The sequence below is a fragment of the Mesoplodon densirostris genome, chromosome 17 (genome assembly GCF_025265405.1).
Source record: "Mesoplodon densirostris isolate mMesDen1 chromosome 17, mMesDen1 primary haplotype, whole genome shotgun sequence".
NCBI classification, from domain to species: Eukaryota; Metazoa; Chordata; class Mammalia; order Artiodactyla; family Ziphiidae; genus Mesoplodon; species Mesoplodon densirostris.
The window spans coordinates 49244781-49271269 of NC_082677.1; the positions used below are offsets into that span (position 1 = coordinate 49244781).

The 26489-nt window shown below is 37.7% G+C and overlaps 1 long non-coding RNA gene across 1 annotated transcript in view; it reads left to right on the forward strand.

Moving 5' to 3' along the window:
• The window catches only part of LOC132477674 (uncharacterized), an 82270-nt gene that overhangs the window by 41982 nt on the left and 13799 nt on the right, over positions 1–26489 (forward strand). The window contains exon 2 of the long non-coding RNA XR_009530308.1: positions 11791–11845. This is a non-coding gene — a long non-coding RNA (uncharacterized LOC132477674). The remainder of the gene's footprint in view (positions 1–11790; positions 11846–26489) is intronic.

Sequence of the window (26489 nt, forward strand, 5' to 3'; positions counted from 1 at the left end):
GCTATATTTTGGAAGAGTTTCAGAAGGATAGGTGTTAGCTCTTCTCTAAATGTTTGATAGAATTCGCCTGTGAAGCCATCTGGTCCTGGGCTTTTGTTTGTTGGAAGATTTTTTATCACAGTTTCAATTTCAGTCCTTGTGATTGGTCTGTTCATATTTACTATTTCTTCCTGATTCAGTCTTGGCAGGTTGTGCATTTCTAAGAATTTGTCCATTTCTTCCAGGTTGTCCATTTTATTGGCATAGAGTTTCTCATAGTAATCTCTCATGATCTTTTGTATTTCTGCAGTGTCAGTTGTTACTTCTCCTTTTTCATTTCTAATTCTATTGATTTGAGTCTTTTCCCTTCTTTTCTTGATGAGTCTGGCTAATGGTTTGTCAATTTTGTTTATCTTCTCAAAGAACCAGCTTTTAGTTTGGTTGATCTTTGCTATCGTTTCCTTCATTTCTTTTTCATTTATTTCTGATCTGATCTTTATGATTTCTTTCCTTCTGGTAACTTTGGGGGTTTTTTGTTCTTCTTTCTCTAATTGCTTTAGGTGCAGGGTCAGGTTGTTTACTCGAGATGTTTCCTGTTTCTTAAGGTGGGATTTTATTGCTATAAGCTTCCCCCTTAGAACTGCTTTTGCTGCGTCCCATAGGTTTTGGGTCGTCGTGTATCCATTGTCATTTGTTTCTAGGTATTTTTTAATTTCCTCTTTGATTTCTTCAGTGATCACTTTGTTATTGAGTAGTGTATTGTTTAGCCTCCATGTGTTTGTATTTTTTACAGATCTTTTCCTGTAATTGATGTCTAGTCTCATAGCATTGTGGTTGGAAAACATACTTGATACAATTTTAATTTTCTTAAATTTACCAAGGCTTGATTTGTGACCCAAGATATGATCTATCCTGGAGAATGTTCCATGAGCACTTGAGAAAAATGTGTATTCTGTTGTTTTTGGATGGAATGTCCTATAAATATCAACTAAGTCCATCTTGTTTAATGTATCATTTAAAGCTTGTGTTTCCTTATTTATTTTCATTTTGGATGATCTGTCCATTGGTGAAAGTGGGGTGTTAAAGTCCCCTACTATGATTGTGTTACTGTCGATTTCCCCTTTTATGGCTGTTAGTATTTGCCTTCCGTCATCACTTTAATTATATCCTGCCACTCCCTTCTGGCTTGTAGAGTTTCTGCTGAGAGATCAGCTGTTAACCTGATGGGGATTCCCTTGTGTGTTATTTGTTGTTTTTCCCTTGCTGCTTTTAATATGATTTCTTTGTGTTTAATTTTTGACAGTTTGATTAATATGTGTCTTGGCGTATTTCTCCTTGGATTTATTCTGTATGGGACTCTCTGTGCCTCCTGGACTTGATTAACTATTTCCTTTCCCATATTAGGGAAGATTTCAACTATAATCTCTTCAAATATTTTCTCAGTCCCTTTCTTTCTCTCTTCTTCTTCTGGAACCCCTAGAATTCGAATGTTGGTGCGTTTAATGTTGTCCCAGAGGTCTCTGAGACTGTCCTCTGTTCTTTTCATTTTTTTTTCTTTATTTTGATCTGCAGCAGTATTTCCACTATTTTATCTTCCACCTCACTTATCCGTTCTTCTGCCTCAGTTATTCTGCTATTGATCCCATCTAGAGTATTTTTCATTTCATTTATTGTGTTTTTAATCGATGCTTGATTCATCTTTAGTTCTTCTAGGTCCTTTTTTTCTGTTTCTTGCATTTTGTCTATTCTATTTCCAAGATTTTGGATCTTGGAAATAGAATCTTGGATCATCTTTACTATCATTATTCTGAATTCTTTTTCAGGTAGACTACCTATTACCTCTTCATTTGTTAGGTCTGGTAGGTTTTTATCTTGCTCCTTCACTTGCTGTGTGTTTTTCTGTCTTCTCATTTTGCTTATCTTACTGTGTTTGGGGTCTCCTTTTTGTAGGCTGCTGATTCATAGTTCCCGTTGTTTTTGGTGTCTGTCCCCAGTGGGTAAGGCTATTTCAGTAGGTTGTGTAGGCTTCTTGGTGGGGGGGACTAGTGCCTGTGTTCTGGTGGTTGAGGCTCGATCTTGTCTTTCTGGTGGACAGGTCCACGTCTGGTGGTGTGTTTTGGGGTGCCTGTGGCCTTATTATGTTTTTAGGCAGCCTCTTGCTAATGGGTGGGGTTGTGTTCCTGTCTTGCTAGTTGCTTGGCATAGGGTGACCAGCACTGTAGCTTGCTGGTCGTTGACTGAAGCTGGGTGCTGGTGTTGAGATGGAGATCTCTGAGGGATTTTCGCCACTTGATATTATGTGGAGCTGGGAGGTCTCTTGTGGACCAGTGTCCTGAAGTTGGCTCTCCCACTTCAGAGGCACAGCACTGACTCCTGGCTGCAGCACCAAGAGCCTTTCATCCATAGAATGAAATAATGCCATTTGCAGCTACATGGATGGACCCAGAGATTATCATCCTGGGTAGGGCAAAAGAAAAAAAAATAAGCAGAGACAAAAGGATAGGGACGGGACCTGCACCAGTGGGAGGGAGCCGTGAAGGAGAAAAGGTTTCCACACACTAGAAGCCCCTTCGTGGGCGGAGACTGCAGGTGGCGGAGGGGGAAAGCTTCGGAGTAGCGAGGAGAGCACAGCAACAGGCGTGTGGAGGGCAAAGCAGAGAGATTCCGGCACAGAGGATCGGTGCCCTCAGGCACACACCAGCCCCAGAGGCTTGTCTCCTCGGCCACTGGGGCGGGCGGGGCTGGGAGGTGAGGCTCGGGTATCGGGTTTCAGTCAGAGCGCAGGGAGAGGACTCCAAAATAGACTTTAAAGTAAAGACTAATACAAGAGATGAAGAGGGACACTACATGATGATCAAGAGATCAATCTAAGAAGAAGATATGGGCTTCCCTGGTGGCGCAGTGGTTGAGAGTCCTGCCGATGCAGGGGGCACGGGTTCATGCCCCAGTCTGGGAAGATCCCACATGCTGCAGAGTGGCTGGGCCCGTGAGCCATGGCCACTGAGCCTGCGCGTCCGGAGCCTGTGCTCCGTATTTACCGTTGTAACAGAAAGAATAAAATACCTAGGAATAAACCTACCTAAGGAAAGAAAAGACCTGTATGCATAAAACTATGAGACAGTGATGAAAGAAATTAAAGATGATACAAACAGATGGAGAGATATACCATGTTCTTGGATTAGAAGAATCAACATTGTGAAAATGACTATACTACCCAAAGCAATCTACAGATTCAGTGCAATCCCTATCAAACTACCAATGGCATTTTTCAGAGAACTAGAGCAAACAATTTCACAATTTGTATGGAAACACAAAAGACCCCCAATAGCCAAAGCAATCTTGAGAACGAAAAATGGAGCTGGAGGAATCAGGCTCCCTGACTTCAGACTATACTACAAAGCTATGGTAATCAAGACTGTATGGTACTTGCACAAAAACAGAAAGATAGATCAATGGAACTGGATAGAAAGCCCAGAGATAAACCCATGCACCTATGGTCACCTTATCTTTGATAAATGAGGCAAAAATCTACAATGGAGAAGAGATACCCTTTCAATGTAAAAGAATTAAATTAGAACGTTCCCTAACACCGGACAGAAAAATAAACTCAAATGGATTGAAGAACTAAACGTAAGGCCATTCACTACGAAGCTCAGAGGAAAACATAAGCAGGACACTCTATGACATAAATCACCGCAAGATCCTTTTTGACTCACTTCCTAGAGAAATGGAAATAAAAACAAACAGAAACAAAATGGGACTTAATGAAACTTAAAAGCTTTTGCACAGCAAAGGAAAGCATAAACAAGATGAAAAGACAAGCTTAGACTGGGAGCAAATATTTGCAAATGAAGCAGCTGACAAAGGATTAATCTCCAAAATATACAGGCAGCTCATGAAGCTCAATATCAAAAAAACAAACAACTCAATCCAAAAATTGTCAGAAGACCTAAATAGACATTTCTGCAAATAAGATATATAGATTTCCAACAAACACATGAAAGGATGCTCAACATCACTAATCATTAGAGAAATGCAAATCAAAACTACAGTGTGGTATCACCTCACACGTGTCAGGATAGTGTGTAGTTCAAAAAAATATACAAACAATAAATGCTGGAGAGGATATGGAGAAAAAGGAACCCTCTTACACTGTTGGTGGGAATGTAAATTGATATAGCCACTATGGAGAGCAGTATGGAAGTTCCTCAAAAAACTAAAAAACAGAACTACCATATGACCCAGCAGTCCCACTACTGGGCATATACCTTGAGAAAAGCATAATTCAAAAAGAGACATGTACCACAATGTTCTTTGCAGGACTATTTGCAATAGCCAGGGCATGGAAGCAACCTAAGTGTCCATCGACAGATGGCTGGATAAAGAAGATGTGGCACATATATACAATGGAATATTACTCAGCCATAAAAAGAAACGAAATTGAACTCTTTGTAGTGAGTTGGATGGACCTAGAGTCTGTCGTACAGAGTGAAGTAAGTGAGAAAGAGAAAGACAAATACCATATGCTAGCACATATATATGGAATCTAAAAAAAAAAAAAAGGTTCTGATGAACCTAGGGACAAGAACAGGAATAAAGACAGAGATGTAGAGAATGGACTTGAGGACATGGAGACGGGTAAGGGTAAGCTGGGACGAAGTGAGAGAGTAACATCTACATATATACACGACCAAATGTAAAATAGATAGCTAGTGGGAAGCAGCTGCATAGCACAGGGAGAGTGTGAGGAAGATGCCAGAGGGAGGGATATGAGGATATATGTATACATATAGCTGATTCACTTTGTTATACAGCAGAAACTAGCCCAACATTGTAAAGCAATTGTACTCCATTAAAGATGTTAGAAAAAAAGAACATAGTGACATTTATACCTATTAACATAGCAAAAATTAAATAACAGCAATGAATAAAAGTAATTCATTCATTCAGTGCATATTAATTGAGTTCTTACTATATGCTAGGTGCTGAGAAAACAGATGTAATTAAAACAAGGAAAAGTCTCTTTCTTCGTGGAACTCATATTCCACTAGGGATAAGATGAGCAAAAGACAAAATAAGTATGTTGTGTACTATTGGGGATGGTAAATGTTATGGAGAAAAGAAAGAAGGGAGGATGGGTAGGAAGTATTAGGACCCGAGGTGGGTTATACATTTAATTTGGATGGTCATGGAATGTATCATTGGATAAGTGACAATTGGGCAAAGACTTTGAAGGAGGGGATTGAAGAATCTTGGGGAACAACCAGCATAGAGACTTCAGAACATGTCTCAATGAGCAGCATAGAGGTTAAAATGGCTGAAGTGGACTGTATTAGGGTAGCTTAAGAGATGAAGTGGAAAGGTAGGGAGTTGGGGGGTACAGGGGCAAACAGTGAGAAGGAAGCTGAGAGTGGAGTCTTGAGGCTAACGTGAGGGCTGTAGCTTTTATTTTATCCACAGAGACAAACCATGGAAGGTTATGGTCAGATACAAGATATGATCAGTTCTTATTATTGCCAACCAACCACAACCCTTCCACAAACTCAATTCCGTGCATCCCGCTCTCTGACTACCACCTCTTATCTCTGGTCTTCTTTCTCTAGACACCCAACTTCAATGATTCTTCGATCTGACTAGGCTCTCCAATCTGTTGATCTCAGCTCCTTTCTCTTCTCCCTTACCCCTTGGTGTCTTCTCCCTATTTTTTAGCCTGGTGAGATCCTATGGTCAATCACTATGGTCGTTCCATTGACCACACCCAAAAGTTCCTTGCCCTTCTTTCTTTTCTTTGTAGTTTGGCAGAATCATAATCCTGGTTAAATTCAGCTCCACACCTGAACTGGTGCAGCTAAATGTGGAGGGAAAAACACATCTTCATGGACTTTGAGTTGGTGACCATGTCTCTGAAATGCACTCTTAATGTCGCCAGGCAACCACACCAAGCCTTATACTCCCGCGAGTGATCATTTACGCTTCCAGTCTCTTAGATGATTTATCACTTTCTTGTCCTGCTTCAAACCTGCAACGTATTTTCTCCATCTTCTTGCTTCCTGTCTTACTAAAATAATTAAGAAATCAGAAGATCCTCCACAAACTCCACCCATCTACCTACCATCAATATGTGCCTCAGTATACTGTGCTTTCTTGCCTGCCACCAGAGAGAAATATTACTGCTCCTATCTAAAGACTATCCTTGTACACTGGATGCCATTTTTTATCACCAGTCAAGCACATCACTCTTTCTATCTCAAAGAGTCCTTTCTTTCACTCCCTTCTGAAATACACTTGTTAATGTGTGGTTGCAAATATTTTCTCCCATTCTGTAGGTTGCCTTTTCAGTTTGTGGCTTGTTTCTTTTGCTGTTCATCTTATTAATTGCTTTCTGGCTGTTTTGTGGTTCCATTGTCCTCTTTTTCCTCTCATTGTCTACATTTGTGAAATGGTGGTTGTCTGTGGTGCTATCCTCTGATTCCCTTCTCTTTAACTTTTGTGAATTTACTATAGGTTTTTGCTTTGTGGTTACCATGAGGCTTACATAAAACATTTGACAGATATAACAGTCCATTTTAAGCTGATAGCAACTTAACTTTGATCGTGTATAGAAACTCTACTCTTTGACTCCCCTCTTTTATGTTTTTAATATCATGATTTACCTCTTTTTATATTGTGTATTCATTAAGAAATTATAGTAGCTATAGTTTTTTAAAAAATATTTTAACCTTTATAATATAGTTAGTCAACACACTATCATATTCCAGATTTAGAGCTTTCTGAATCTGACGATATATTTACTCTTACCAGTGTGTTGCATATTTTTGTATGTTTTCATGTTACTAATTAGTGTCTTTTCATTTCAGTTTGAAGAACTCCTTTCAGCATTTCTTGTAAGGCAGTTCTAGTGGCAAAGAAGTCCCTCAGCTTTTATTTGTCATTTTGAAGGATAACTTTGCCATATAGACTATTTTTGGCTGGCAATTTTTTTTCTTTCAACACTTTGAATATATCAACCCATTCTCTCCTGATCTGTAGGGTTTCTGCTGAGAAATCTGCTGATAGTGTAATGGGGGTTTCTTTGTAGGTTACAATATTTTTTTCTGTTGCTGCTTTTAGAATTCTCTCTCTCTTTTTTTTTTTTGACTTGATTTTTGACAGTTTCATTATAATGTTTCTTGGGGGAGATTATTTTGAATTGAAATAATGAGTGATGTATTAGTTTAATGAACTTGGATGTCCAAGCCTCTCCCCAGATTTGAGAAGTTCTCAGTTGTTATTTCTTTAAATAAGCTTTCTGAAAAGAATCTGAAAAAGAATATATACATGTATGTATATACATATATATATACATATATATATATAACTGAATCACTTTGCTGTACACTTAAAACTAACACAACATTGCAAATTAACTATACTTCAATTAAAAAATAACTTGTATCAAAAAAAATAGTCCACCTTAAAAAAAGTTTTCTGTCTCCTTTTCCCTTTCTTCTTCTTCTGGAACTCCAATGATTCCAATATTGGTTCTTTTTTAAGAATTGAAGTATATTTTATTTACAACAGCATGTTAGTTTCAGGTGTACAAATAGCAACTCTATTTTTATACATTATAACCTATTTAAAGTCACTAGAAAATAATGGCTGTATTTCCCTGTGCTGTACAACACATCCTTGTAGTCTATCCATTTTATACATGGTAGTTTGTACCTCTCAATCCCTTACCCCAGTCTTACATCTTCCCATCCCCTCTATTTCTATCTTGAGGTTTCTTTGAATTCTTTTTCGGGTAAATCACAGATACTGTGTCTTGGGGTTTGGTTACTGGAAGATTATTATGACCTGTTGATGGCATATTTCCTTGACTCTTCATGTTCTTTGGAGTTTTGCATTGCTGTTTTCACATTTGAAGTAGCAGACACCTCCTCCAATCTTTACGAGCTGCCTTCACTTGAGAGATATTTTTGTTGATCCTGCTTATATTTTGGGGCCTTCTCTGATCTTGTATGGTTAGACTTGCTCCCCTTCTTGCTCTGTCTCGTAGCGGAACATTTAAGTTTGTACGTCTTCTCATGGTCTTACAATGCATCAGGCTGGCTGTTGGTAACCTCTCTTTTGTTTTCCCCAAAGTGGTGCTACAGCTCAAGACTGTGGTTTCTTCCTTTCCTGCGGACTCTGGCTTGATTTCTGTGTGCACTCCCTGTCTATCTGAGCTTTCTTTCACCACCACCCTCAGTTCACATAAAGAACTGGCTGTAGAGTTGGGGGAGGTGTGGGTTTGGCATTCAGGGTGCTGGGGGTGTCAGTGGACCAGTTGGAGGGATCCTTGAGTGAGATTTTTCTAGCAGCTCATGGACAGGCTTCCTGCTGGAGTTTAGAACACGGCAGCAGGAATTGTGTCTCTTTAATGTTCTCTGATATTCTTATTTGCCTCTTTTCCTATCTCCTTCCTACCTCCTCCCGCTTCCCAGTTGTGAAGCTCTTGCTTTAATGCTCTGGGGGCTTCAGGAGAGAGATAGATAGGTTTCTTTAGTAGCATCCTGCACAGCTGGGGAAGCTGGGTGCTCACTCACCACTCTTCCTTTTCCCCCGTGGGAGGGACCCCCAACCTCTTTTTCTGAGCTGTGCCACCTTGTAGCGAAGGGTGATGTAGGCACAGCTCCTCTCAACCACTCCAATGAATCCAAATTTGTATTTTTAAAAAACTCCAGCAGAGTGCTAGAACTTTTCCTCTATAAACCTGGACTTCTACAAAGGCTCTCTCATCTTGTGGGTATCTGCCCAAGTCAATGTTTTCCAGGTACTCCTGGACCACAGCTGAGAGAGGTTGCAGCCAGTTCACAGGCTTCTGCTAGTTCCACAGCCTATAGTGGAGTCTGCCTGTCTATGACCCAATTCACAAGGGATAAGACTCCTCTCAGGTCCCTTAGTGTAGGGTGCTGGTCCCACAGCTCCCACAGAGGCACTTTTGTTCATGGATAGATGCTGAATTTTAGATGTTAAAAGGGGGACAAAAATTAGGGATATCTTATACCACCATGATGCTGACATCACCTATCTCCATATTTTTGAATATTGCTTTAAGAAAGAATTTAAAGGTGGGATCATTGATTCAAAGGGAACAATGTAATTTCACCCTTGTGTTTATTTGGTAGTTTTTTTTTTCTTTCCAATAGACTCTTTGATGATAAATCCAGGTCTTATTCATGAAAGAATAACTTGCATGTAGTAGGTAGGAGGGCCATTCCTTCTGTTTTCTTTATATGAGTTCTACTTCTCTGTGGAAGGAACTGATAATTTATATCTCTATTATCTAGAACAGTGCTTGGTCTATAGTAGATGCTCAAAATCTGTTGAATGAATGAGTAAACCTAGCTTAACACTTTGAACAGGCTATGTTTACTGATGGGTGAGGGCACTGTGTGATCAGAAACATGACCCTATACCCCTTCTTCTCTTTAACTTCATTGCTTCCAGGAGGTAGAGGTATACAGTAGACCCTCTATATCCATGGGTTCTGCATCCATGGATTCAACCAACTGTGGACTGAAATATTAAAAAAAAATCCAGAAAGTTCCAAAAAGCATAACATGCATCTGCTGTCTGCCAGCAACTATTTGCATAGCATTTACATTACATTAGATATTATAAGTAATTTAGAGATGATTTAAAGTATTGAGGTGAATGTGTTTGGGTTATTTGCAAATACTATGTCATTTTATATAAGGGACTTGAGCATCCGCAGATTCTGGTATCCATGTGGGGTCCTAGAACCAATCTCTCGTGAATACCGAGGGATGACTGTATATAATGATCCAGGCAAAACTTTTGGGGATAGGCTAGTTGTTTAAATGTTCTCTTTCTTGATGCTTGTTTGAGTTAGCTGCTCATCATCCTGAGTTTATTTATCATGGGAATGGCTAAAGAATTTGAATTTTGACTTAAGATAAAGTTCTTGCTGACCTGAGGTGTGGACATCTTCTACCAATTAGTTCAGTATTAGGGCATTAAGATATGACTCAGATTACAAAATGGTGTTTTTTTCACATTGGTCACTGTGTGTATGTGTGTGTGTGTGTTTCCACATGTCTCAGTAACTATGAGAAGGGAGAGTAAGGATTTTCTGGAGCTAAGGTCGAGGGATTCTAGGGCATTGGTTACAATACCGTAAATCTCATCTTATTTCAAACAGTAATCATGCAAAACACTTCTGGCTTTAATATATTTGAATCCTGACAAGTTTAGGATAAGAATAAATTAGACATGATTGTTAATCACTTTGGAGGCTTATGTAGGGTATATGCAGACCTAAGCAAAAAATTATTTTAGAACCAGTTTTATCTTAACATATTTTGGAGAGTATCCAAGTTTGACTGAAAGACAAAATGCTGAACTAAATTTGTGCTGAAATTGAACAGTTTGTATGTCAATTATTATCAAAATAATGCTCAGCCTTTTTTTCTTTTTAATTCTTCCATTGGTGGCTTAAAACTTCACTTTGTGCATCTCCTCCAACACATTGCTTTGAGTATGGGCTAGTGAACCCTGGGCGGCCTTTTCTTTTCACAAGATTTCAAGCACTATGGAGCCTGCCTTGAACACAGTTGCATCTCTTTTTTTCATCAACAGTATAAGAGAGCTGTGCTCTTAGAAGAACTGACACCTTTTTGCATTCTATCTCAGTTTATAGCAAGAGCAGATAAAAGATAAAACCAGACAGAGCGTCAGGAGATTGGTCTATTTCAGCTTGCACAACTTTCCCTTCTGTTCTCCAGTTCAGCTGCACCACCAAGTTTAGTAGGGGCAAGATGGAAGCACATCAAGCAAGGATTGAAGGACTTTAAAAGCAGGTCTAAAGGAGCTCAGAAATTAGCATGAGGAGACTAAGAGATTGGAGAGGAATGTTTTGAAGGAAATTGTATTTTCTTTTCTCTCATTTTTCTTTGTGAGCTTGGGGAAGAGGAAGGGCGTGGAAAATGAGAAAAACAAGGGAGATAATGTTTAGTTTTGATCATTAAATTTAAAAATTTTGAAAATGTCACACTGAAAAGAAAATTCTGATCTAATTTTCTCTACTTTGATATAGGAATTCTCTTGCTTCCATTTTTACAATAATAATATTTCAGATGTATATTTTTTGACCATTTTCCTGGTGAGGTATTGAGGGTTTTGTTCTTACCAATAATCACAGTAAAGATAGATTACACATTTTTGCTCTCAGATGCTATTTTGTTATTATAACAAATTCTGAAAACTGGGAGGGTTACCAAAGAAGGAACATAGGAATAGTACTAGTTCTCACATCTTAGAGTCCCTGATGAACAAGAGTTTAGACATAAACATGTAGATGATGTTTCAGTAGATGTGCATTTAGAAGATCGTATGGAACAAACCTATTTTATCATATAAGCTAAGTGGCATTTCCAAAGCTATTTAATCCGTTTTGAAAATAGACACATCTCATTTTACTCGATAGTGAAACACCAAGAATAGCATATTGTGTGTGTGTACATGTGTGTGTGAGATTATTCTGTATTTTATAAGGAGGTATATGGTTTTCTGAATTTTATCTTTGATTTAAGGGCTCAAAATCTAAATTTACTAAAAAAATTAGTGCAATTAATCAGGCTCTGAGAAGAAGTTTTATAGAATCTTCTTTCTCTCACTTAGCCCAACAAACTTTGGTGAAGCATACCATCTGCAGGGTGCTGTGGGCAGAAGTGAGACACAGTCTGACTCTCAATGTGTTGACTCTCAAGTTAGGATAACTGACAGATTTGTATAAAACTAACTTTTTATTTCATTCATTGCTTTTAGGAGGCCTAAATAGCATATTTCTATCTACTGTATATATTGCCCAGGACATAGTTTGGTAAGTAAGATATTTCTTTTTGATTAAATAATTTGGATTGACTTATTTAGTAATTTGGAATTTCAGCTGGTAAGTATAGTGTTATATTTAATGCCCCTCCACGCAAATAAAAGCAGTCTAAAATAAGTTGCATCAAACTTTTGGATCAATTGTTTTGCCTGAATGAAAAAATATATATTTGGCTACTCCCTTCGTTTAAAGTGACCTATCAACCTGGGACTTATGTATTAAATAAGTATTTCTGAGCATCTATTAACTGTATAATAAGGCTAGACACTGAGGATAAAGTTAGAAATGGCATCAAAAGAACCATGGAAAAGTATTTCATCACTGAAAGTTGCTTAAAATTCATATTAAACTTGTTGGGTATCAATGAGATTCTAATAATAAATGATTGTCTAAAATATTACTGTAGTTTTGTGAATTAGTCCTTTCAGGGAGGTCTAGTCTATAAATAGCCATTGCTCATGTTTGTAAATCGAGGGGTTCTGTGGATATCTCCAGTCGTATATATCTTTATCACTGTCCTAACAAGGCTCATTGTCCACCATTAAAGCCACATTACTTTGAGTTATTGGTTTAATTTCATGGATGTTAGGAGGAAGGTGAGATGGTTGAATCAGAAAACCAGAGAGTGTTTTTTAGGTTACTAAGTTAAATCTAATATTCCAAAGAAAATATTGCAGAGTATCTCATTTCACTTATTATAGGGATTTCATATACTATACTTATGAGTCCAATAATTTTCAAATTGAAAAATCTGCAAAAAGCCCTCTCCTATCTTTGGTAGTTCTGATATAGTTTATAAACTTCTAACATAATCAAAATTTTTAATTAAAAAAACTTCCTGATTAAATAAATAATAATCAAAAAGCTCAGTAAGATGTTAACAGAATGAAAACTATTTCTTAAAAACATGCCACTGCTAAATTTCTTTTGCAATAATATCCTGTTTTGAGATGACATTATTCATATGCATTGAGTATGCCATTGAATTTGTACTTGATTTGTAACAGTAGGATTGTTTTTACATCATTTCCATTTGTTTCTACAAGCTCTTTTGCTACATAACTTCCAGTTTATCTTAAAGTAAAAAGTTCTATACATTAAAAACAATGGAAAGTCATGCATATTTCAGTAGCCGTATAGTTATATTATATATTCTGACTTTGGTTGTTTACATTATAAGAAAACCCATCAATTACTCTGAATTGTGTCAGCCAAATTGAAAAGTCTAAAGGTATTAAAAATGAAAGAGGCAAAAACTCCCTGTTTATATTCAAGTTTCAGCTCTCAAATTAATATATTGTGGCTATTTTTCTTAAAAGAAAAATAAATCTGGACCTGTAAACATGAGACCACCTCAGATAAATAATCCTGCTGTTGGTTGACTAATGTGCATTTTATTAGCTCTGTAAATGTGAATTTACATAATAGATGCTAATGGTTTTGAGGAAGTTGTTGAGGCCCAACAGGTCAATGATTCATCATGTCTAAATTCCTTAAACACGTATTTGCATAATTTACCTTTCAAATATTTCATAAATGCATATTTATGGGATAGACTAGGATTTAGTATTTTATTTCAATTTATGCTTCATAGTATAGAAACCACATTAGTTTATTGGTTCTTGCCCGCAAGCTCTAGGGACATCTATGACTAGTAAAATTTTCATCAGTCAGAAGCTAGCAAACTGGAAAACTTCAAATATTTAGATTCTCTCACTTAGGTGCATGTTGTACATAATAATTTTATGAGGTGAGTCAGTAAAAATTTATTTCATACCTACATACCTGTGATGTACACTGTGTTGGAAATTGTAGTTACAAAATGAATAAGGCATTGATTCTTCCATTGTTGAGCTCTTGTTTAGTTGGTAAGTTGGATAGGTGAACTGATAATTATAATATAGTTTATTTTTCTAAAATTTATCTTAGGAGAAAGGGACATGTATAGAGTAAACATTGATATGTTACGACAAGGTCTTTATTTAAAAGTTGGGTCCTAAGATATGTTCTAGCATCACGAAAACTTCTGCCCTTCCCTGGGCATTGCTTGCATCTCCATCTCCATCTCCATCTCCATCTCCACTGTGAAAACTACCAGCCAGAATGATGAGCTGAACTCACAGTCAAAGCCTAACGCACTGTGTTCTCTCTCATTGGTTGTTCTAACCATGGCTCTCCTAATTTTTTTCATGTTGTTAAAAATCTGTCATAATTTTCTCATAAGTTCAGAGTTTAAAAGCATTGCTTAATTGCTGGTGGTGTTGATTCAGATCACTTCCTTCAATTCCGTTCAGCAGAGTGTAGTCTGGTTCTGATCAGTTCAGTTTAAGTCGAGTCCCCTAATGGTCTAGGGTGAGCAGTGTTGGCCTTCAGCTCTGCCATTTTTTCCTGTCATGATTAAGTGGAAAAGCAGGTAAAACTAGCATGCAGGTCTGCAAATGTATTGTCTTCAGGATCTATGTATGTTTAATTTAGGCAACCACTGACCATGACCTTCTTTACAATGTTCAGTTTTTGTGGAAATTTTTTCATTAAGACAGTATTCTAGAAGTTCTTTTTATAATCCTATCTCTTTCTTAAAATTATATGTCTATATCTATATAAACCCTTAAATATATTTAAATATATTCAAATATAAACATTCACATATATTCATATATATACATATATATCTCAGTCTCTGAGCAGAGCACATTATGGTCAACATAATTTTAAAAAACATATATATTTAAATTTTATTTATTTTATTTATTTTTGGCTGTGATGGGTCTTCATTGCTGCGCATGAGCTTTCTCTAGTTGTGGCAAGTGGGGGCTACTCTTCGTTGTGGTGCGTGGGCTTCTCATTGCGGTGGCTTCTCTTGTTGTGGAGCAGGGGGTCTAGGCATGCGGACTTCAGTAGTTGTGGCACACGAGCTCGGTAGTTGCGGCTCGCAGGCTCTAGAGCGCAGGCTCAGGAGTTGTGGTGCACGGACTTAGTTGCTCTTCGGCATGTGAGATCTTCCCAGGCCAGAGCTCGAACCCATGTCCCCTGTATTAGCAGGCGGATTCTTAACCACTGCGCCACAAGGGAAGCCCCTAAAAATATGTTTTATTCACTGGTTTCTTCATAATCTTTCAACTCTACAAACCCCCATATGCTGAGTTTCTTTGTTCCCCACACCCTCCCTACTTCCACCTTCATTTTCAAATTCCAGTTCTTTAAGCAGTGGAAACTTCTAGTGTCTTAATGTGGTTATTGATAAGTTCTTGTTAAACAAATGCTGCTGTAATGATTTTTATTTCAAACTGTATTACATATGTACAGTTCAATTTACTTCAACAAATGTTCTATCGTTTTCTCTTTAGAAAACAAAGTGCCATATATATTGGGTTTTTAAACCGAATTTAAATCGTTGAGCCTTAGTTTCCTCATCTGTGAAAATGTTGTGAAGAAAGACACACTAGGAAGATGTAGGAAATGTCAATTGCATCTCCATTGCAGAATTTAAAATTCTGTGCCTGCAGATTTTTGACTTATAAGTGACATTGAAAATTTTAGGATTGGGAAGACTCTTAGGAAGAATAAAGCGTTGGTTTGAAGGTGTCATCAGAAGTTTAAAATCATAAATCCATGTTCCTCTCTTGGTTTCTGGTGACCCGGATGGGGAGGCGGGTGTATTAGGATATGATTGCTCTCAGCAAAATGAATAGAGGAGATTTCAGAATGTGAGCGAGAGTACAGGGTATGATTCCCAGTTCCTTGACTAGCCAAGGACAGGTTAGGTTCTTGACATCTGCTTCCTTCATTTTCCTGACTGACCAGAATTATGAAAAGCAATATCTGTTCTATGACAGGATCCATACAAACCTGCTGGCTGAGATTTTCTTTCTTATTGCATTCTGCAATATTTACTCTTTATTTTTTCCTTATCACTTTCACATTCTAAACTACAGATGATGAGACATTGGCAGGTGACTGCAGTGACAGTTTTCAGTCTTCTTCTGCCACTCTTTAAGCTGTTATTTCAAGATTATTTTATTCTCCTGCCATTTACCTTCTCATCTGAATTTCAATTTGTTTCCATGTTTTAGTGCACCTTTTTTGGGGGAGAGCATTTATGAGAGATCTTTCCAAATACACAGTATATGAAATTTCTTTCGAATTGAAAAACTTTTAGGTTGTTTTGGGCACTCCCCCCCCCCCTTCCTGAGCAAACCATCAATGGCCAGGAAAGCAGACAAGAGCACATTTTATTTTAATTATTTTTTTGTAGTTATTAACAAGGGTGACTTCCTTGTTAATCTCTGTTATGGTAGGGTTTGTGACCCTTGTTTACTTCTGTATCCCACAGAACCTATTAAAGTGCTTGGCATATATGCATTTAACAAATATTTGTTGCATCCTGGAGGAGAGGGGGTGATATTTGAAAAAATTAGCAGAATTCCACTAGAAAGATCATGTGCCAAGTATAGATCCTACAAATACTGGCAAGAATGCATGGTTATGGTCCATTGAGGAAATGAGCTTTGTTTAGAATAAACTGAATGGAGAGTCATGGGGGAAGACAAGGATGAACACGTTCCTCTGGGTCAGAGTATGAAGGGCTGGGTCTGCCACGCTAAAGCAATTGTACTCTATCCTTTAGGCCAGGACTTACAAACTTGAATTCCTGTAGATAATATTAAAGAGTAAAGAGTACAAAGTAAAGTATTTCATGTCCTTCTTAATTATTCTCTAAGAATGAACAGTCTGAGCACCATAATGAACAGATCTGATTGGGAGGACAAAAGAGAGTGGTAGGAAGTATGGCAACACAGAATGCACCTGCTCTGTTTAAAGACGGTGGTGTTACTCAGCTTCTGCCTATTGATTCCATGTGGAAATTTGGGCACAGTGTTGTCAGATAATATGCTTTTTTTTCAAGAGATTCCACAAATCTAAAATTTGATATGAAGTGACCTGATTTGTAAACTTTGACAACCATTTCAATTTTTTAAAGAATATATATGTGTGTGTATGTATGTATACATATACACACACCAGTGCTGTGAAGACCAAATAAAGTATATCTGCAAACTAAATGTAGCTTGAGGGACACAAGTTTGTGACCTCGGTTAAGCAATGGGAAGAAAAATGTCTACAAAACCTCACTACTATTCTGTCAGGTTTGAGGCCTGGTCACACTGATCATAGGATCAGAATGCAATAAAATGCAATTGATTATTAAATTGCAGTATAACGTGAATGCCGTGGTACCTCTGATAATTCAGAAGGTACTTTAGGGTCTGGTGAAACTCCAGAGTTATAATGCTGATAATAAATTTTTGTGCTATAGAACCAAAGTGTAATTGGTCTTATTATAAAATATCAATTAGTAGAATATGATACATCAACTTTTTATTCACGAACTCAAAAGAATACTTAAGCATCTACTAAGTGCCAGGCACTGTTCAAAGCACAGGGGATAGAGTACTGACAAATATAGTAAAAATCCCCACCCTCAGGAAGCTTTCATTCAGTAGCACTTTTTAAAGTTGATGGAGTCATCATATCTATATACAATATCCCATAATCATATGCTTTAAAAATAACAGTGGTTACTTCAAGTTCTGTTTTGAAAAATAATTACATTCTGTTGGCCTTTCATTAGTTTTCTCTAATGGTGTCCTTGGCCCCAGTGCTCAATTCATTAGCTGGTGTTAATTAGAATCTGGAAATACACCTGAAAAGCCATAACTTTAACATTATAAATGAAATTATTGGCTGTATGTTCAAATATTAGATACTACACATAATTTGTGAATGGCCTCTGTAAGGTGGCCTATAGCTACATGTGATTGTGGGAATTTTTGACTTTATTTAGCAAACCGTAATGCCAAATTAACTTATAAAATCCTCAAATTAAAAGAGAATTAAGTTTTTGCATAAACTTTTTTCTTTAATAGGGCTAAAATGGATTGGAAACAAAGGAGATTATATGAATAATTGCAACTGGGGGCATAACAGGACAAAGTAGTGAACATGGAGCAGTAATAATGGATACATTTCCTCTCTGTTTATGGAAACTTCTTTCAGATTTAAAGATATTTCTTTCAGGTCAAAGGGAGAAATTCTGCAAATGTACTTCAGTATCCTTACATGGAACTTTCAGTCTTTAGGGGAGAAAAATGAATAAAGAGTAATACTCATAGGTCTATAGGATATATCAATTATCAAGACAGGCCGCAGACATGAGACACTCCTGTGACTAGGTAAAGTGAATTTAGAACCAGTTTGGATGGCTTGGGACCCAAAGTTGTATAAATAGGTAAAAATCTTGATCAGGTTTTCTACAGCATCACTTCTAGAACTGGGCCTGGCAAAGGGACACAGGAGCCAATGGAAATGTGGAGCTAGAGTGCGGAGGCAATAAATAAGGAAGAGCAAGACAGGAAGGTCAGAGGCTTGACATGGAAAAGTAATAGATGAACATGCTTTCCAAAATGTCACATAGTAATAAGACACACCAAGCCCTTGCCTCACCTCTTCCAAATCCTAGTCTTGCTTCCAAGAAGCAAGCACAATATATGTTTGAATTAGTAGCCAGTTTTTTTTTTTTTTTTTTTTTTTTTTTTTTGTGGTACACGGGCCTCTCACTGTTGTGGCCTCTTCTGTTGTGGAGCACAGGCTCCGGACATGCAGGCTCAGCAGCCATGGCTCACGGGCCCAGCTGCTCCACGGCATGTGAGATCTTCCCAGACCGGGGCACGAACCCACGTCCCCTGCAGTGGCAGGCGGACTCTCAACCACTGTGCCACCAGGGAAGCCCTAGTAGCCAGTTTTTAAATTACACCTAAGTCAGTTTTATGTTGAGCCAATTGGTTTCCTGTGATATTCTATTTTCTTTTCCTTTCTTCCTTAGAGTTAATGTTAATATTTGAATTTTACATTGGGATATGTTTCAGTGTTCTCTATTATTAATATATTTTCTAAATGTTCAACAAAGCTGATATAGTTAAGCATAATGATCAGTTGCATTTCTTTCTTGAAAGGCTTGCTTTTGGAGCCAGCTATCTTCTTGCCTCAAGGGAACCTATGTCAACATAATAAAGGCCATATATGACAAACACACAGCAAACATTCTCAATGGTGAAAAACAGAAAGCATTTCCTCTAAGATCAGGAACAAGACAAGGGTGTCCACTCTTGCCACTATTATTCGACATAGTTTTGGAAGTCCTAGCTACGGCAATCAGAGAAGAAAAAGAAACAAAAGGAATCCAAATTGGAAAAGAAGAAGTAAAACTGTCACTGTTTGCAGATGACATGATACTATACATAGAAAATCCTTAAGATGCCACCAGAAAACTACTAGAGCTAATCAGTGAATTTGGTAAAGTTGCAGGATACAAAATTAATACGAAGAAATCCCTTGCATTCCTATACACTAACAATGAAAGATCAGAAAGAGAAGTTAAGGAAACAATCCCATTTACCATTGCAACAAAAAGAATAAAATACCTAGGGATAAACCTACCTAAGGAGGCAAAAGACCTGTACTCAGAAAACTATAAGATACTGATAAAAATCAAAGAAAACACAAACAGATGGAGAGATATACCATGTTCCTGGATTAGAAGTATCAATATTGTGAAAATGACTGTACTACCCAAAGCAATCTACAGATTCAATGCAATCCCTATCAAATTACCAATGGCATTTTTCACAGTACCAGAACAAAAAATTTTATAATTTGTATGGAAACAAAAAGGACCCCGAATAGCCAAAGCATTCTTAAGAAAGAAAAATGGAGCAGGAGGAATCAGGCTCCCTGACTTCGGACTATACTACAAAGCTACAGTAATCAAGACAGTATGGTACTGGCACAAAAACAGAAATCTAGATCAATGGAACAGGATAGAAAGCCCAGAGATAAACCCATGCACATATGGTCAGCTAATCTATGACAAAGGAGGCAAGAATATACAATGGAGAAAAGACAGTCTCTTCAATAAGTGGTGCTGGGAAAACTGAACAGCTACATGTAAAAGAATAAAATTAGAACACTCCCTAACAGAATACACAAAAAAACCCTCAAAATGGAGTAAAGACCCAAATATAAGGCCAGACAATATAAAAATCTTAGAGGAAAACATAGAACACTCTTTGACATAAATCACAGCAGGATCTTTTTTAATCCACCTCCTAGAGTAATGAAAATAAAGACAAAAATAAACCAATTGGACCTAAAAACTTGAAAGCTTTTGCACAGCAAAGGAAACCATAAACAAGGCAAAAAGCCTTCAGAATGGGAGAAAATATTTGCAAATGAAACAACTGACAAAGGATTAATCTCCAAAATTTACAAATAGCCTATGCAGCTTAATATCAACAAAACAAATAACCCAATCAAAAAATGGGCAGAAGACCTAAATAGACATTTCTCCAAAAAAGACATACAGATGGCCAACAAACACATGAAAAGATGCTCAACATCACTAATTATGGGAGAAATGCATATCAGTACTACAGTGAGGTATCACCTCACACCAGTCAGAATGGCCATCATCAAAAAATGTACAAACAACAAATGCTGGAGAGGGTATGGAGAAAAGGGAACCCTCTTGCACTGTTGCTGGGTATGTAAATTGATACAGCCACTATGGGGAACACTATGGAAGTTCCTTAAAAAACTAAAAATAGAACTACCATATGACCCAGCAATCCCACTACTGGGCATATACCCTGAGAAAACCATAATTTAAAAAGACACATGCACCCCACTGTTCATAGCGGTGCTATTTACAATAACCAGGACATGGAAGCAACCTAAATGTCCATCAACAGAGGAATGGATAAAGAAGAAGTGATATATACGTACAATGGAATATTACTCTGCCATAAAAAGGAAAGAAATTGAATCATTTGTAGAGATGTGGATGGACCTAGAGACTGTCATACAGAGTGAAGTAAGTCAGAAAGAGAAAAACAAATATCATATATTAACACATATATGTGGACTCTAGAAGAATGTTATAGATGATCTTATTGACAAAGCAGAAATACAGACACAGATGTAGAGAACAAACGTATGGATACCAAGGGGGAAAAGCGGGGTGGGATGAATTGGGAGATTGGTATTGACATGTATATACTATTGATACTTATGTATAAAATAGATCAGTAATGAGAACCTACTGTATAGCACAGGGAACTCTATTCAATACTCTGTGGTGACCTAAATGGGAAGGACATCCAAAAAAGAGGGGATGTATACATATAGGTATAGCTGATTTACTTTGCTGTACAGTAGAAATTAACATAACATTGTAAAGCAGTTATACTCCAATAAAAATTAATAAAAAAAATAATCTGCTAAACACTGTAAAAAAAAATAAATGTTTTCAAAAGTCTTGATCTGCTGGCCAGATAATACCCAATTATTCCCTTTCACGGTTTCCTGGACTTCATGTCTTTTTTTTTTCTTGATTTTTACCCTTGTTTTATTGAAGCACATCCCCCTATAGCTTCTTAAAAAACTGTAGCAGTTAGTAGAAAGTTTCAGTTTATAGAATGAGGAACAGATAAACTGTTCATTCACTTAGTCAACAAATATTTGTTGAGTAATCAATAATAGGCATACACATTCAATCATCAGCATTCAGTCATTTCTCAGAAAAGTTATTAAGATATAAACCAGAGCATTCCACTTCTTTGCTTCGAACACTTTTTTTTTTTTTTTGCGGTACGTGGGCCTCTCACTGTTGTGGCCTCTCCCGTTGTGGAGCACAGGCTCCGGACGCGCAGGCTCAGCGGCCATGGCTCACGGGCCCAGCCGCTCCGCGGCATGTGGGATCTTCCTGGACCGGGGCACGAACCCGTGTCCCCTGCATCGGCAGGGGGACTCTCAACCACTGTGCCACCAGGGAAGCCCTTCAAACACTTTTGATGCTTCCCTTCACCCTTGAAATAAACTCCAAACTGGCTCTCAAGGTGCTGAATGATTTGACTCCACTTCTCTGCTCACCCTCCTTTCATGCCACTCTCTCTCTTGCACCCAGTACTCCATCACCCTGGCCATACTTTGGTTCCAGGAACACACACGGGTCTTCAACATAGCACAACTTTTTCCATTGCCTGTGAGCTCTTTCCCTGGCTCCTTACATGACTGGCTCCTCACTGTTTAGGACTTGGCTTAAATGTTCTCTACTGAGAGAAACTTCCTCTGAACACTTTCTCTAAAAAGGCCTTCTTAATCCACCCTTATTATCTCTATCACAGTGCCTAATTTATTTCCTTTATGAAAATAGTAAACATTTTAATAAATGCATTTATTTATTGACTTGCTTATTTCCTATCTCCTTCATTGGAATGTAAACTTGATGAAGGCAGAGACCTTGGCTTATTCTCCATTGTATTTTGGGGGACTAGTGCAGTGTAGGGAATGGAATAGCTTCCAAATGCATAAATGACTCCAGTTGACTTGAAAAATTTAACTGAAATGACTGGTCCATAGACTATACTGTTTAGGAAAAACAGTTTGGAGAACTGGACATGACTGCTGTGTGCCTAGTTTCTGTGTCCTACCCTGATCTCTCCTCTCACCCTTGGGTCTGCCACACAGTACCGCATCCCCTGATGTGCCTGACGTTCTCTACTCCCCTGTGCCTGACTAATTTCCACTTGACCTCCAAGCATCCCATCAAGTTTCAGTTCCTCTGTGGAATCTATTCCGACATTTTAAGACTGAGTCAGGTGGTTGTTTCCTAAGTTCCTATACTCTCTGTTTTAAACCTTTAATAATACTTAGCATATGATCAAAATTGCCTTTTGCTTCTCTGTTGTTCGTGTAAGAAATAAACTCCTAGAAAGCAGAGAAACCAAACTTTGTTCTCTCTTTTCTCAGTATATACAATGAAGGCTTCAAAGTAAGTATTCAGTTAAAAATTGTTAAATGAAAAAACTGAACGAGTCAATGACTACTGATAGAGAATATACTATAGAGGAGATAATATCTGTAGAAAAAATGTTTTGGAGATAGAATGGCAAACAGCAATCAGTAGAGAGAACATTTAAAAATTTTTTTATGAGGTGATAGGTAAAAAAAACATAGCCCGAGGAAGATGGCAATAATAATTTTGTGTTAGCACATCAGAAATGATGAAATGTATCAATGCCAAGGCTACTTCATTGGCATTTTAGTCTTCAGTAGGTGTGAGAGAGTTCTGATTCTACTGTAGAAAGAGATACTGACTCTCAAATGAGGAGGTTATGCTGATAAACAAAGACATACCCATTTACACAGTGGTAACAACTAACATGCAGTAGGAAATTTGATGCAAATTATTATTATTACTCTAATATGTGCTGGGCATTGCATTCATGTGCTTACCTTACATCATCTCTACCAGGACAATAACCGAATGTTTTCCTAGTTTTTAGGTCTCTGTTCCCACCTCTGGCCACCTCAAAACCTGTGCTCTTTCCATCCGCTCCACTGCTTGTCACTGTGAATAAGCAAACCAAGAAAACAAACTTCTTCATTGAATTTTAGCACTGAAATAACGTGGAAATTAGTCAGGTGCTGGGGTGCAGAGGTCATGACGCACATCAGGGGATGTGGTACCTTGTTGCAGATCTGAGGCGGGAGAGCATGTGGCTTATTGAAGAACGTGCAGCTGGAGCCCAGGAGGTCGAGTGGTGAGAAAAGCCATCAGAGTAGGACACAGGAACAAGGCACACAGTGGTCGTGTTCATCTCTTCAAACGATTTTTCCTCAACAGTATAGTGTGTGGACCAGTCATGTCAGTTAAATTTTTCAAACTGATTATAGTCTCTCATGCATCAACAAATATCTCTTTGGAATTCGTCCATTTCATCTGGATTATCAAATTTGTTGGCATAGAGTTGTTCACAGTATTTATTCATTGATTGTCCTTTTCAGTGTCCATGGGAATGGTACTCATGTCCCTTCTTTAATTTCTGATATTAAATTTGTGATTTGTGTCCTTTTTCCCCCCCTTTTTAAAAAGTTTTCCTGGCTAGAGGCTTATTGATTTTATTGATCTCTTCAAAGCATCAGCTTTTGGTTTTGTTGATTTTCTCTATTGATTTCTTGTTTTCAATTTCATTGATTTGAGCATCTTTATGCTGACAGCATGCTAACTCGAGTATGTATGCTGGTCTTTTGTTTCCTACCCTGGAGCTTCTCTGACTCAGGGATGCCTATGGGAGCACACCTGACACTCACAGTGAGCAACTCAGAACTGCTGGTGGACAGTTCTGAGATGCATCCTACAGTTCCACGATGGGTTGATCACCTGTTGTCCACATTGGTTTACAATATAATAACACATCATTATACAGACTTGTCTCCCTTCTCTCTTTTACCCTGTGTATCAGTCAGGTGCTCCAGAGAAACAGAACTGGTAGGGGTGTGTGTGTGTGTGTGTGTGTGTGTGTGTAGTATACATGTGTGTGCATGTATGTATATAAATTTATTATAAGGAATTGACTCACATAATTCTACAGGGTGAGTCTGTAGGCTCATGACCCAGGAAAAGCCAATGTTCCAGTGTAAGTTCAAAGGTAGGAAAGAGCTGATATCCCAGTTTGAAGGCACTCAAGGAGGAATTCTCTTGTACTTGAGGGAGGGTCAGACTTCTTGTTTATTCAGGCCGTCAACTGAGTGGATGAGGCCCACTCACATTAAGGAAAGCAATCTGCTTTGCTCAGTCTACTGATTTAAATATTAATCTCATCCAAAATCACCCTCACAGAAACACCCAGCATAACGTTTGACCAGATATCTGGGCATCCCATGGCTCAGGCAAGTTGACACGTGAAATTAACCATGTCTCCTCCTGGTCCTTCACTCCTGCCCCCTGGCATCATTTATGAAGTAATACACTTGCATACCAACCCTGTCTGGTTTTCACGTAAGACTTGAGCTAAGACATCCATGTTGTATTTAATGTGTGAAGTAAGACTTTGACAAGATGGCTGCTAATACTGGTGCAAGAAATGTTTATGGCTGTTATAATTGCTATCTGAGTCATTAAGCAATAATAAAATAATGTATATGCATATACATTTTCTACTCTTCTTTCAAGGTCTTTTGAGATGTAAAATTGAGAAATAAACTTCTGACATTTTTCCCAGGCATTAAAACTGGGTGCTCTTTTTAAAGGGAAGGGTAACCCCTAAGAACATTTCTGATTTTCTGCAATCACCCTTTTAATAAAGTAAAGAACAGTGGAGAAATCATTATATTGTGAGGAGAGGGAGAAAACCTATCAAATTCTTTGCTCTAATTTGACATGCTGAGTTTAGCTAAATTTATCCTAAGAATAGCTGCAAAATGCTGGTTGCTAATAAGACCCATCATTACCATTAATGGCTTGAACAGTCAAATTCACTTTTATTTATTGAACGAAAGCAAAACTGTTAAAATCTTTGAATAAGTCAACATGGTTTAAAGATTTAAAAAACTGTACTACTTAACGTGTTTGCATTAGAGGAGAATTTATTTTTCCTGATTGAGAGTAGCTCTGTATGTATGTATGTATATATATATTTAAATTTTAAAAAAAGGAGCCATACTTTTCTGATTGTATATAGCCTTATTACATTAAGACTTCAAAATGATATTTATTATGAAATAGAAGTATTGGAATAAATGCAGAAAGGATTACATACTGCTTTTGCCAAACTTGACCTTTCAAGCTGCCCATCAGTTGGACTGATTTTTAGCTCTTAGCAATACTGACAGCCCTCTTGGTGGCTGACTATTGGGAGATATAGCAAATCGTTGACACCAGTTAACCTCTGACATTTTCCTTTAAATCATGCAGTGTTATTGCCTATCGGCTGGAGGCAATTCATTTCTATTTCCTGGACTCTTGGTTCTCCCTAGCCGGTCATGCTTATACAGTAGCATTTAAAATTAAAAGAAGGAAACTGTGCTAAATTCAGCTAAATTTTAGGTTTGCCTTGAAAATTTATGAAGACATTTGATACAAACTGATGTTTGCTGTGTCACTAAATAGAAGTTTACTCAAAGAGGAGAGAGTAGAGGTACCTTTAGGGGAGAGGATGGTCAACCAGAGGGGGGACAGCCAATTGTCTCTTGCTTTCACCTTGGTGGCTCTGTATGTAGAGGATTCTTTCGTAACAGAAGTTCGTGAGAAAGGCTGTCAAGCCTCTGATATTTAAAATTTATTCTGTAAGTGCTCAGAAGCTGATTAGTATGTCAGGTCCAAGTTGGGCTCTTCAGGGAGAATAGAAAAGGAAATAAACCTCTAAAGTGACTTAGTTCAGTCTTGTTGAAAGCCAATTTAAAATCTAATCTAGATTTAATTAACAGTAAAAGCAAGCTGTGTGACTTCTAAAAAAACATGATTTTAACCCAGACCCACTCTCTATTTATTTATTGCTGGTTATCTGTTTACAGATATTAATTTTTCAATATTGTCAAGAATTGTGTCTTTACTATATGAATGCGATGGAAGGGTTAGTAGGAAGTACACAGGTTCTGGATTCAGTTACATCTGGATTAAAGTTCTGACCCTGTAATTCATCATCTGTGTGACCTTGGGGGTATTATTTAACTTGTATGAGTTTCAGTTTCTACATCTGTAGAAAGGGGGTTAAACTATGTACTTTCCAAGATCACT